At 42.1% G+C, this 14,983-nt stretch overlaps 1 protein-coding gene across 4 annotated transcripts in view; it reads left to right on the top strand.

Moving 5' to 3' along the window:
• eefsec (eukaryotic elongation factor, selenocysteine-tRNA-specific) overlaps positions 1-14,983 on the top strand; it is a 454,525-nt gene that overhangs the window by 270,258 nt on the left and 169,284 nt on the right. The gene's annotated exons all lie outside the window — the stretch shown is intronic.

Below are 14,983 nucleotides of genomic sequence, written 5' to 3'. Positions count from 1 at the left end.
TTATAATTTAAGTAAGACATCTTTTCATTGTTACCATCAAGAAGGGGGTACAGAAGTGTGAAGGCACACACTCAGTGATTTAGGAACAGCTTCTTCCCCTCTGCCATCTGATTCCTAAATAGACTTTGAACCCACAAACACTCTCACTTTTTGAGGGCTGATTGATAAGTTTGTGACCTAAGGTAGAAGGAGTCAATTTTAGAAAACCTAGCTCATTCATTTTTCCTACATGTACACACTTAGTCCAGTGGTCGTGGAGCATACGGATCCCTTTCTTGTAGACGTCGGCGTCTTGGACCTCCAGAAGTGGTCCACAGCAGGGGTGATTGATAAGTTTGTGGCCTAAGGTAGAAGATGAGTTATTAACTTCAAACTTCCTGCATAATCACTCAGAGTTGAAATGCATGTGCATGTAACAAGAGCTGTATAACTCTCATGTATTATTTCTGTTTTGCACTTTTTAATCTAACTATTTAATACACACACACACACACATATATATATATATATATGTGTGTGTGTATATATATATATATATATATAATTGCTATATATACATTATAATTGATTTACTTCTGTTGTTTCTATATTATCATGTATTCCATTGCACTGCTGCTACTATGTTAATGAATTTCACCACTCGTGCCAGTGATAATAAATCTGATTCTGATTCTGAGTCTGGCATCACTCTGATACTCAGGATCAGAATCAGGCTTATTATCACAAAGCCTGTGATACAGCCCAACCCACCATGGGCAAAGCCCCTCACCCCCAATGAGCACATCTGCACAAAATGTTGTCACAGGAAAGCAGCATCCATCATCTGGGATCCCCACCACCCAGGTCATGCTCTCTTCTCGCTGCTGCCATCAGGAAGAAGGTACAGGAGCCTCAGGACTCACACCACCAGGTTCAGGAACAGTTATTACACCTCAACCATTAAGTTCTTAAACCAAAGAAGATAACTTCACTTGCCCCATCATTGAAGTGTTCCCGCAACCAACAGATTCACTTTCGAGGACTCTTCATCTCATGTTCTTGATACTTATTGTTTATTTATTTATTATTATTGCTTCCTTTTTGTATTTGTACTTTGTTGTTTTTTGGACACTGGTTGAATGCTAAAGTTGGTGTGGTCTTTCATTGATTCTATTATGGTTATTACTCTATTATGGATTTTTTGAGTATGCCCGCAAGAAAATGAATCTCAAGGTTGTGTATGGTGACATTGATGTACTTTGATAATGAAATTTACTTTACACTTTGAACTTCGAGATGTTGTGAAACTTGTTTTGGGGCTGCAGTATGCTGCCACACACAAAATGCTGCATTCTATAAACTACAATGAGTAATATCTATTTTAAAAATTAGGTATCTAGTGCAATAAGAGAGCAAGAATACTGAGGTAGTGTTCATCGGTTCAGAAATCTGATGACGGAGTGGAAGAAGTTGTTCCTAAAATTCAGAGCAACACACACAAAATGCTGGAGGAACTCAGCAGGTCAGGCAGCATCTACGGAAATGAATAAACAGTTGGCATCTCATGCCAAGACCCTTCATCAGGACTGGAAAGGAAGGGGCAGAAGCCAGAATTAGAAGATGGAGGGGGGAGGAGGAGGAGGTCAAGCTAGAAGATAATAGGTGAAGTTAGGTGGCAGGGGAGGATGGATTCAAGAGAGAAGCTGGAAGGTGATAAGTGGAAAAGGCAAAGGCTTGGAGAAGAAGGAATTTGATAGGAGAGTCGCTAATGGGAAGAAAATGAGAAGGGGAATTAGGGGGAAGTGACAGGCAAGTGAGGAGAAGGGAGCCAGAGTGGGGAAATGAAGAAGAGGGAAGGGGAGGGAAGGAGAATTACTGGAAGTTGGAGAAATCAATGTTCATTCCATCAGGTTGGAGGCTATCTAGATATAATATGAATTGTTTCTTCTCCAACCTGAGTGTGGTCTCATCATGATAGAAGGGAAGGCCATGGACTGACACGACAGACGGGGAAGGGGGATTGGAATTGAAATGGTTGGTCGCCAGAAAATTCCACTTTTTGTAATGGAGTTAAGGCGCTCAACAAAGCAGTCCCCCCCACCTACATCGGGTCTCACCAGTGTAGAGGAGACTGCACCGGGAGCACCAAATTCAGTAGATGACCCTAACAGATAGTCATGTGAAGTGTTTCCTCACCCGGGAGGACTGTTTGGGGCCTTGAGTGCAGGTGGGAGAGGAGGTGAATGGCCAGCTTTAGCACTTTGGCCACTTCGGGAGACAAATGCCAGGAGGAAGATTAGTGGGTAGTGACAAATGGATGAGGGAATTACGGAAGGAGTGATCCCTGTGGAAAGCGGAGAGTGGGGGGAGGGGGGGGAGGTAAAAATGTACCAAAAATTCTGATTCCTTTGTGATAAAGGCCAATTAAAGGTTAGCAAACATTAAGAAAAAGAATTTTAGTTATGAACTGGATATTTGACTCAGCTTTTCCAACAATGTTTACACAAGTGTATGAGGCAATTACTGCAAATCCAAGCCCACAGCAGGAATGAGGATCTGAATAAGAAACTAGTTCCTGTGAAGGCCCATTTGACTTCAATGTGATCTTCACAGGGTAGCCTCCTTTTTCTTGACTTTCTCGTTCACGTTTTCATTCTTTTCTACTTCGTGGTGACTTGTTCATTTCTCCCTGTCTCCACTTCACTTTGTTTTCCTTTTCTAATTTGTCTGCCTTTCTTTTTAACTCCCTTTCCAGTTCACGGCCTTCAACTTCTCAAGTGCTGGCACTACAGTTTCCTGATGCCTTTTTTGGTAAAACATGTTAATATTTAAAAATTTCAACCATGGATCGTATGTAGTTGTTGGTATAATTGAAGCTAGTACTGCATTATGTAAAGTCAAAATCAAAGTATATTTGTTATGAACGTATGTATGTTGTTTGATTCTGATGTTTCCCTGATCCAAAGGTTCTTTGAAGGTCAAGAATGAGGCATAAAACTTGTAGCTTACAATTGTTTTATTAAATGTTACAAGAGTAAAGAAGTGTCAAGAGAACAAAGAAAAGACCAGACTGAAAAGTAGTTGTGATCATCTCTTACCAGACTAGAGATAACAGCAAATTCCAGTGATTATTATTAACCTTTAAGATAGCCAGATGCAAGTGGCCTGACACCTGCTACTGGGAACTAAGGAGTTTCTGGAAAATGCGGAAATAACTGTGCTATTATTATTTGTAAATTCACTGAACCATTTGATGAATATAGATGATTAAATAAAAATATGAGCAAGCAGTGTGGAAGTTAAGCAAAAAGAAAAATAACAATTCTACCCCCTAATCCAACATTATGTTACAATATCCTACCTTGAGATTCATTTTCTTGCAGGCATTTACCAGAAAAGATAGAATGTATGACACTATACATACAGAAAGACTGACAAGCAACAATGCAAGATGATAAATTGTGCAAGGGGGTGTCACAGTAGCATAGTGGTTATCACAAAGCTTTATGGTACCAGCGACGTGGGTTCAATTCCTGCCACTGTCTGTAAGGAGTTTGTACGTTCTCTCTGTGACCGCGTGGAGCTCCTCCAAAGCCATACTGGTTAGTAGGATTAAATTGAGGGCTTGCTGGGCGCTGCCGCTCGAAGGCTGTATCTCAATAAACAAATAAATAACACTGAGATTATGAGTTGTGTCCATGAAAGTGAGTCTGTAGGTCATGGAATCAGTCCAGAGCCTGATAGTTGAAGGGTAGTAACTGTTCATGAACCTGGTGGTGTGAGTCCTGAGGCTCCTGTACCTTCTTTCTGATGGCAGCAGTGAGAAGAGAGCATGGCCTGGGTGGTGGGGGTCCCTGATGATGGATACTGCTTTGATGATGAAGATGCCAGGTGCCCTCATTACAACTACACTGTACATTGAAGAAATTTGTGCTTAAGGGTAATGTATTCTGTAAAGGAAAAGAGGGAAAATGAGGGGAAGAAGCAGAGAAAGGAGTCAAAGTCAAAGTGCATGTATTATGAAAGTATTTATGCAGTATACAACCCTGAGGCTTGTTTTCCCCACAGACAGACACAAAACAGGGAAAATTATAAAACCCATTTAAAGAACAACATCAAACACCCCCCCACACAAAAAAAAACAAATTGCGCAATCGACAAAAAAATGTAGAATAAAATACACCAAATTACAAAGATTGCAAAGATGTTGAAAGAGTCCAGGCACGTTCAGTTCAATTCAATCCAACGCCACACTGCTTGCTATCTGCAGACCACAGCACGAGATCTTGATCTTGATCTGCCTCGATCAAAATTGCACAGAACAGCAACAAGGAAGGAGTGGCCAGAAAGAAAGGTCATGGATTGGGAGAAAGAAAAGAAAAATACCTTAATGCAGCATTTTTATCCTCTGGAATGTCCTGGAATTCTTTTGCTTCCAATTGTATGGTATGTCCTACTCAGCCTGTCCCAGTAGCTACAGAGGCACACAGCATGGAGTAAAGACCCATTGGCCCAAATAGTCTTAAATACATTTAATGAGGCTGCCTCTGTAAATATATTTAAGACACAGTTAGATAGATTTTGAATAGCATGGGAATTAAGTGTTCTGGGGAAAAGGCAAGTAGGTGGCGATGAGATCACAGTCAGATCAGCCATGGTCTTGTTGAATGGCAGAGCAGCTCCTAGTTCCTCTGTTCTGAGTCAGGAAGCCCTTGGTTAGGTTAGAAAGTTGTCCTTTGTCGTGCATTAACAAAGTGGAGAAGACTGTTACCCTATTGTCTATTGTTATTAAATTGTTGGAGTCTTTGATCAAGAACATCTTGTATAATTTTAATTGTTCTGAATGAGTCAGCATGGAATTGGAAAGGGTGAATCAACCCTAGTTGACCTGATTGAACTTGAAGGACAGGGGATGAAGTTCATGTGGAATCATAAGAGGTGGATGGCGAGTATGGAAGGTTGTCGAATTAAAAGCAGATCTTATTTTTGGTAAGATGGTGGTGAATTTGGATGCAGCGGATTCTGCAGGGTCAACCACAGGTGTTATTGTCTTTCTTAAATGTAGTTTTTACAATTGCAAAGACCTGCTGGACATTAAGAACTTGAAGTACTGCATGTCTATCCCATCAGCGAGTTGCTTGTTGGCGGAGAAACTGAAGGAGTCAGACTCGGTGTGGACCGTGATGCTGCCTGCGACAGAGAAGTGTGCAGAAAAACAGCAAGTGATCATCTTAGTTGCTTTTCTTGTGAACGGGAGACCCTGTTGGACATTTGTAGTGTGGAATGTTGCAAGTTTGATTCATTGGTGAATTGGGGATCAGCGGGGGAGCTGTGTGGCCTTGGCTGTAGCGAGGACTAGACCTCAAGCCCCAACGTGATCTATTTGTAGCTGCCCAGGGGAAGGCATCACCACCAGTGCGCCAGAGGCATGTGGTGAGTCTGTGCGGCCCCCTCAGTATTCACTCGGCAGAAGACAAGCTGTATTGTGTTTGACTGCAGAGTGCTGCAGCATTCATGGTCTTGGGGACTTGGACTATATTTTTTTGTGTGACTGTATTTTACTGATATCTTATATGGACTGGCTATCTAATACGTGCTTTTTGTGCCTTATGCTGTGTGACTGTTGGGGCTGTGTTTTGTACCTTGGACCCGGAATAACACTGTCTCCTTTGACTACATTCATGGGTATTCATGTATGGATGAATGACAATTAAATTTGAACTTGAACTTGAATTACTGGTTAAGAAATTGGCTGAGCCACAGAGGCTATAATAAGGATAGGGCTGGCTGGGTGTGACCAGAGTTGTCCAGCAAAGATCTCAACTCCATTGAATAATGTAGCTACATCTCAAAATTTGCCAATATCATCAGCAGCGTAGTGAGCGGTATTAGTGGAGAAAGACACTTGAGGCCCTCCGTTGGTCAAGGCTGCCTATGGATGTTGTGTCGTAGCTGTGTACCCGCTACACCAGCCAGGGCAGTGTGATGTGGAGAGCAAGCTGTTGCCCATACAGTAGGCTCCCCCTCTCCATGCAGCTGATAAATCCAAAGGGACAGCAGAGACAGATATGGTTGGCACCAGCAGTGTTGCAGGAGTTGCCAGTCAGAGTTGAACTCAATGTAGGACTCCCTCTAGGGAGGGAAAATCCAGCTCCGGATTTTTCCCTTGGGGTTTACTCCCGAAGCCTTCCCCATGAGTGGGTATAGCTGCAAGGCAGCGGAGGTTTGAGATCAGAGTTTTCCTTCTCCCAGATGAGGTGCCAGCCACGGCTGATGAGCCACATTTGCCTAAAGTGACTGGTTTTGAGGTGCCAGTAACCCGCCTCTTCAGTAGAAATGGTTCCTCTGGGCTTAGTAGCTGAAGCACACTTGAAGGCCAGGAGCTGGACTTGGTTGTCAGTGGCTATTTGAGATGCATGCCATTGGGAGCATTTAATAGGTAGTGGGAGTTTATCTCCTTTACCTCTTCTAGCTATAACAACCTTAAGGAACCACAAAGATGCTAATATTTTGAACAAATGCTCAAAACTGTGTTAAGTAATTTTTGAATTATTAATAGTGAAGAACTAGATATTGTGGTGGTGTGACAAGGCTTGTGAGTTTATTTTATTTAGAGATACAGCAAGTCATTCCATTCCAGCCTGGCAAAGCTGCGCTGCCCAATTATACCCAGAACACGTGCGTCTTTGGAAGCAGAGCACCCAGACAAAAGCCACGTGGTCACGGGGAGGGCATACAACCTCTTTGCAGACAGCAGCAGGAATTGAACCCAGGTCACTGGCGCAACGCCATTGGTGGGTACAGAAAGTAGGGTGTGTACTGTGCTGGGACACTGAACTGTTCTGGAAGCCAGGTCTCAGGATGGATGTAGTACATTGACCTAAGCGTGAATTCACCAGAATGTTTCTTGAACTCCAAGGATTAAAGTACATTGAACAGCGTAGCCCAGGACCAGGCCATTCAGCCCACAATACGGTGCTAAACAAATTAACCTTAGCCTCCTTAGAACTTCTACACATTCAGTACTCTGCAAACATCTTAGGCACAATCTGTATATAAAGCTAGGGCGCCTAAGACTTTTGTAATAATTTTATGTATTGTCTGTACTGCTGACACAAAAAGAAAACAAATTTCATGACACATGTGAGTGATGATGAACCTGATTCTGATCTGGGTCTCTACGTGGACTGAGAGTGGGAAGGGGACAGGGAGATGGGAATCATGGTTGGGAAAAGAGGAAGGCAAGAAGAGGGAGGAAGTGGGAAGCACCGATGAGACATTCTGTAATGATCAATAAACCAATTGTTTGGAATCATATGACCTTGCCTGGTGTCTCAGGGCTGGGTGTGTCTGTACCATAGCCAACCCTGCCCTTAACATTCCTTCTCTGCCACCTGCCACTCCCATCATCCTTGGCTCCCACCAGATTCGCAAACTTGCTCTCCACTCTATGTTGACAAATATAGTACTGTGCAAAAGTCTTAGGCTCCCTAGCTATATGTATGTGCCTAAAACTTTTGCACAGCACTGTATCAGCCACCACCACCAGCCCTGGCAGAGCATTTGAGGGACCACCACTCTCTGTTAAAAATTTTTCCAGCACATCTCCTTTGACCTTGTCCCTTCTCAAGTATTAGACATTTGGACCCTGAGAAATACCTGTAGAATCTGGCTGTCCACTCTATCTATGGAGAGTGTCATTGTCGGAATGTGTGACGACACTTGCAGACTGCCCCAAGTATATCCATAGATTGTGTTGGTTGTTAACTCAAGTGACACATTTCACTGTATGTTTCGATGTACATGTGATAAATGAAATTAATCTGAATCTGAAGTGACACTGGCAATTTTATAAACTTCTGTATGGGTTTGAAGGGAGATTTCTCAAACTATTATCTATTAATTGAAATCTAGATGATTAGTGATGATTTGATCAAAGTTTTCATTATGTTAAGAGAGAGAAGCTGTTTCTATTTGTTGGAAATCTAAATATTTAAAGCCAGATCAGTGATGCTAGGAATGTCACAGTGGGAATTTGAAACTCATCCAAACTGCAACTAACACTGACAGTTTTCAACCTGAGGTTGATGGATTTTGTAGAAATGTGGTAGAGGTGAGCGTATGGGATTAAGTCACATAGCAGTCATGATCTTAGGTAGCAGAATATTTTTTGAGGGGCTTTGTTCCTCAATTATAAATGAGATGGTGAAGAGAGCATGTTGCAATGAGGACAGTAATACAGATGCATCACAACTTGGGTACGGCAACTGCTCTGCCTAACACTTCAAAGAATTGCAGAGAGTTGTGGACACAGCACAGACCATCTAGCCTCCTCGCTAGCGAATCTGTCTACACATCCCACTGCCTCAGGAAAGCAGCAGACATAATCAAGGACCCCCTCCCATCCCAGTCATCCCTGCCCTTCCACTGGGCAGAAGATACAAAAGCTTTGGGATATGCACGACAAGGCTGAAGAACAGCTTCTAACCCACTGTTATCAGACTATCGAGCAGATCTCTCAGATGTTCAAGGTGAATTCTTGATCTCTCAATCTACCCTGGTCATGATCTTTGGAATTTATTTGTCTGCCTGCACTGCACTTTCTCTGTAACACTCTATTCTGCATTCTCTTAATGCTTTTTGTTTTATATTACCACAAGCTAATTATCATCTATTTAGGTTGTGCACATTTCACTGTATACCAGTACTTGAGACTGAAAATCTAGCTGAGTGGTGCCATAACAACGACCTCTTATGCAGCATCAGCAAGACCAAGGAGCTGATTATTGACTGAAGGAGGAAGAAACCAGAGGCCCATGAGCTGGTCCTCATCAGAGGATCAGAGGTGGAGAGGGTCAGCAACTTCCAATTCCTCTGTGTTAGTTTGTCTGGGCCCAGGAAGTAGAAAGTACGACAGTGCCTCTACTTCCAAAGGAGTTTGCAAAGATTCGGTATGAGATCTAAAACTTTGACAAACTATAGATGTGTATTGACTGGCTGCATCATAGCATGGTATGGAAACACTGAAGCCCTTGAACGGAAAGTCAAGTCAAGAGAAGTCACTTTTATTGTCATTTTGACCATAACTGCTATGTACAGTGCATAGTAAAAATGAGATAACGTTTTTCAGGACCATGGTGTTACATTACACAGTACGAAAACTACATTGAACTACATAACAAACAGTCCTACAAAAAACAGTGGATATGGCCCAGTCCATCACAGTAAAGTTCTTTCAACCATTAAGGGTATCTACACAAAGCATTATTGCAGGAAAGCAGTATCCATCATCAGGAACCCCCACCAGCCAGGTCATGCTGTCTTCTTGCTGCTGCCATCAGGAAGGAGGTACAGTATAAGGAGCCTCAGAACTCACACTACCAGGTTCAAGAACAGTTACTACCCCTCAGCCATCAGGCTCTTGAACCAAAGGGGATAACTTAACTCAACTTCACTTGCCCCAACACTGAAATGTTCCTACAGCCTATTGACTCAATTTCAAGGACTCTTCATTAATGTTCTCAATATTTATTGCTTATTTATTTATTATTATTAATTCTTTCTTTCTGTATTTGCATGGTAGTGTTTTTGTACACTGGTTGAACGCCCAAGTTTCTGCGGTTTTTCATTGATTATGTTATGATTATTATTCTTTTATGGATTTATTGAGTATGCCCAGAAGAAAATGAATCTCAGGATTGTATATGGTGGGATATAGGTACCTCGGTAGTAAATTTACTTTGACTTTAACATGTGACAATAATAAACCAATTACTGATTGAAACACTCAACAACTGGATACAGATATATTGAATATGTGAGTGAAAATGGATTTTGCTGTAAGAAACTGTGAGTTTACTGTGCACTTTGACAAGGGGAATCTAAAGATAAACTAATATGTAACTGGAGTACGATTGAAAAATTGGTTTATTATCACATGCACTGAAATACAGTGAAAAGCTTGTCTTGTATACTGTTCATACAGATCAGATCATTACACAGTGTATTAAGGTAGTACAAGGTAAAACAGCAACATAGTGGAGAATACATTGGTACAGTTGCAGAGTGAGTACAGTGCAGGTAGACAGCGAGATCAGTGCAGGTGAGGACAGTGTGGGTAGACAGTGAGTGCAGGTAACAGTGCAGAATACAGTGTTACAGTTACAGAGAGAATGCAGTGTAGATAGACAGTGAGGACAGTGCAAGTAGACAGTAAGTGCAAGTAACAGTGCAGAATACAGTGTTACTGTTACAGAGAGAGTGCAGTGCAGGTAGGCAGCGAGGGGATCAAGACAGAAGGATCTCAACATTAATGTGTCTGAGCCACAAGTTTTAACAAGGAAGTGTAGTAAGTGGTTAGACCACAAGACATAGGAGCAGAATTAGACCATCAATTGTGCTCCAACATACCATCATGGCTGACTTATTATCCCTTTCAACCCCATTTCCTTGCCTTCTCCCCTTAGCCTTTGACTCTCTGGCTATCAGCCTCTGTCTAAAATATACCCAATCTGGCCTCCACAGCGGTCTCTGCCAATGAGTTCCCCAGGTTCACTGTACCCTAGCTAAAGAAATTCCTCCTCATCTCTGTTCTAAATGGACATCCCTCGACTCTCTTATGCTCCCCCACCATGGGAATCATCCTCTGTCCATCTACTCTTTTGAGGCCTTTCAACATTCAATAGGTTTCAATGAGATTCTCCCCCCACCCCCCCACCCCCATTGTTCTAAACTCTGGCAAGTTCAGGGCCAGAGTCATATGTTAACCCTTTCATTCCCAAAATCATTCTTATGAACCTCCTCTGGACCCTCTCCAATGCCAGTACATCTTTACTCAAATAAAGGGCCCAAAACTGCTCACAACACTCCAAATGAAGTTTGTCCAATGTCCTGTAAAGCATCTGCATTACATTCTTGCTCTTGTATTCTAGTTGTCTGGAAATGAATGCTAACACTATATTTGCCTTCCTTACCACCAACTCAACCTGCAAATTAGCCTTTAGGGAATCCTGCACAAGGACTCCTAAGCCCCTTTGCAATTCTGATTTCTGAGTTTTCACTTCATTTAGAAAATAGTCTACACCTTAATTCCTTCTACCAAAGTGCATGACCATACACTTCCCTGCACTGTATTCCATCTGTCACTTACTTGCCCATTCTCCCTATCTGTCTATCTTCTGCAGATTTTCTGCTTCCTCAGCACTACCTGCCTCTCCACTTACCTCCGTATCGTCCGCAAACTAGCTCACAAAGCCATCAATTCCGAGTCTTGGTGAAGAGTCTCGGACCTTTTCCATCAACGCTGTCTGGCCTGCTGGTACTGTACCAGCAGTTATGGTCGAAATGACAATAAAAGTGACTTGAATTGACTTGATTTGAGTTCCCATTATTTAAAAAATGTTGTAGTGGTAATGGAAACAACCTAAAAGAGATTCATAAGGCTAATATCTGGGCTGAGGATTGCCCAGTCATGACTGAATAAAGAAGTTCACTCTATATTTTTTAAAAATTTAAGATTAGAGTCATTTCTTACATGTACATTGAAATATCGAAACATACAGTGAAATGTGTTGTTTGTGTCAATGACCAACGCAGTCTAAGGATGTGCTGGGGGCAGCCGGCAAGTGTCACCATGCTTATGCTAATGTAGCATGCCTTCGACTTACTAACCCTAACCTGTACATCTTTGGAACGTGGGAGGAAACCCAACAGTCACGGGAAGAACGTACAAGCTCTTTACTGACGGGCAGGAACTGAACTGCCATCACTGGCAGTGGAAGGTGTTTCATTGACCGCTAAGCTACCTTACCATACTCCCCCTTGTCGTTTAGAAGAGAGTGGATTCTGTTTGCCTAAAGAACGTCACTGAGCTGGAAAGATTCAGAAGGAAAGAACGAAAGATTAGCTCTGTTTGTCACACCTACATCAAAACATCGAAACATACCGTGAAGTGTACATTTATATCAATGACTAACACGTATGAGGATGTGCTGGGGGCAGCCCACAAGTGTCGCCATGTTTCTCATGCCAACATAGCAGGTCCACAACTTACCCTGACTTGTGCGTCTTTGGAATGGGGGAGGAAATTGGAGCATTCAGAGCAAACCCACGTGGTCATGTACAAACACCATACAGACAGTGGCAGGAACTGAACCCCAGTTGATGATCACTGGTGCTGTAAAGTGCTGCTATAAGCACAACGCCCTATTTTTAGAATCTTTCCACTTTCATTACACATGTAGTGCAAGCGTGAAAGTGACTTTTGTGTGTTTGTGTGGTTGAATGTTCTTGAATATCAAGTCTTCTCTCAGCCTGGAGTTCACCAAGGGATGTCGAAAAGCTCCTATAGATTGTAAGAAGATTAGATCAGGAGTTGGGATCTGTCTTTACCTCTGCAGCTCATGTGACAGCAGGAACAAGAAAGGCGAGGGGCCTTCAACTTACTCTCTACCTAATCTTTTGTTTATGTTGTAGGGAAATCCACTTTAACGTTGTCTCTGTCTAGCATTAAGGAGGTTTTGATCTTTGTCTGGCATTAATAAAATCGGTCTGCCCTTTGCACCACTGTTTATTCATCATAACTGTGCCTATTCTCGCTGCCGAGTGAGCTGCTCAGGCTTACTGGTGGAGAGGTGTTTTTGTGTGGCTCCTCACATCACGGGCGCCGGAATCAGTTAGCCAGACACTTGTCGAAAGTGAAAGGAGAGGATTACTGCAAGACAGCTGATCATTTTGAATGAATAACTGGGGCAGAAGTTGGTGGCCGTGGGTTTTGGGTTGAACTGGGCTAAGAAAGCACTGGTGCCTTATAGCTTAAACTGACAGAAGTCAGCAAACTCCGTCTGACAGTTGTCATTTATGTTCAATGCTGCCACAAGCAAATTTTCATCAGGACCTTGAGAAATAGGAGCAGAATTAGGCTATTCAGTCCATTCAGTCTACTTCACCATTCCATCATGGCAGATTTATTAACCCTCTCAACCCTATTCTCCTGCCTTCTCCCTGTCCTGACTAATCAAGAACCTCTCAGCCTCCACCTTAAGTATACCCAATGACTTGGCCTCCACAGCTATCTGTGGCAATGAAATCTGGCTACAGAAATTCCTCCTTAGCTTTGTTCTAAGGAGACATCCTTCTATTTTGAAGCTGTGCAGTCTGTGCACCCTCCATAGTCTCAATTAGTTGCTAAAGTTTTTATTTTGGTCAACTGTACTAATAATTCTAATAAGCTCTCAATCTGTGTCTTAACATGTTATAAGTATTGTTATATATTAAATATATAATGTCCCAAGTGTATATGAAAAATAAAACTATTTCAAAACTCTGAACTGGTTCCTCCAACCAGCAATGAAAAAGAGCTGAATATTATTACTTAGGGTATTTGATTCCCATTAGAGGATCAGAGGTGGAGAGGGGTCAGTGACTTTAAATTGCTCAGTGCTATCATTTCACAGGATCTGTCCTGGGCCCAGCACTTAAGTGCAATTACAAAGAAAGCATGCCAGCTCTTCTACTTCCACAGGAGTTTACAAAGATTTGGCATGACATCTATAACTTTGACAACTATAGAAATGGTGGAGTGTATATTGACTGGCTGCATCACAGCTTGGTATGGAAGCATCAATGCCCTTGAATGGCAAATTTCATCAAAAGTAGTGGACGCAGCCCAGCCCATTGTAGGTAAAGCCCTTTCCACCATTGAGCACATTTACATGGAGTACTGTCACAGGAAAGCAGCATCAGTCATCTGGGCCCTCCACCACAAGGACATGCTCTCTTCTTGCTGCTGCCATTGGGAAGAAGGTACAGAAGTCTCAGGATTGGAACACCAGGTTCAGGAAGTTATTACCTCTCAACCATCAGACTTTTGAACCAAAGCAAATAACTTCACCTCAACTTCCCTTGTCCCATCATTGAAATGTTCCCACAACCAATGGACTTGAATCGCTTTGAAGGACTCTTCATCTCAGGTTCTTGATATCTTTTACTTATTTATCTTTTATTATTCTTTTTTTTTCTTTCTTTTATTTGCACACTGGTTGATCACCCAAGCTGGTGTGGGTCTTTCATTGATTCTGTTATGGTTATCATTCTATTATGGATTTATTGAGTATGCCTGCAAGAAAATGAATCTCAGGGCTGTATATGGTGACGGATATGTACTTTGATAATAAGTTTACTTCAAACTTTGAACGTTAAGCTAGTGAGATCCTTGCTACTGATGCAAACTAGTGAGTTTTTGAATATTTGGTTGCAACTTAGTGAAAGGTAATTGAAGATCACCTTTTTTTCACATCATTTAGCACTTTAGAAGTTTCTGGAAGATGACTCCACTGCAGTAACAGCAGCCTTCATGTCACATTTTTAACGTATTATAATACCCATGGGTCAGTAGCAGGCAAACAGAACCCGCTTCCTCCTGCATACAGTACTCATTGATGGCCTTGCTGAAGACAACCCCGCCCATTCTTCAATTTGTTCATGATACTCATAACTGTTTTAATACAAAAACAGGCCATGTCAGGCTATCCATATGAATCCCCTTCTGATAAGGATTTTGATATGGAAAACCCGGCAACTTCTAACAGGTAATTATCTAAAATAGAGTTATCATAATCATTTGCTGCTGGAGCATGTGGGAGGGTGTCCTGCTGCGTCACACCCACACGGTCACTGTATAATCAGTGACTTGAGGGTGGATGTGGATCGGGGCTCAGCGGGATGTGAATGGTACATGGTCAAGCAGGAGCAGAGATTGACGTTCTACGCTCCCCTCACACACAGGCTAAGCTGTTTTGCTGCCTCATTTGCCCCATCTACCTTATCTCCATATTTCATTCAGGGTTCCAATTAAGTTAAATATATTTATTTCTTTTTATTAGTACTATTTCTTTAAAACTGTAAACCTATACAGAAAGTCCTGTGGACCCCAGTTTCTTGTTTTTTTACTTGTGGACGCTATGAAATCCAGCACTGTATTGGTATAGGAATTGGTTTATGATTG

The sequence above is a fragment of the Hypanus sabinus genome, chromosome 19 (genome assembly GCF_030144855.1).
Source record: "Hypanus sabinus isolate sHypSab1 chromosome 19, sHypSab1.hap1, whole genome shotgun sequence".
Classification (NCBI taxonomy): Eukaryota; Metazoa; Chordata; class Chondrichthyes; order Myliobatiformes; family Dasyatidae; genus Hypanus; species Hypanus sabinus.
The sequence above is the reverse complement of the archived record's forward strand: the minus strand, read 5'-3'. Positions and strand labels throughout refer to the sequence as shown.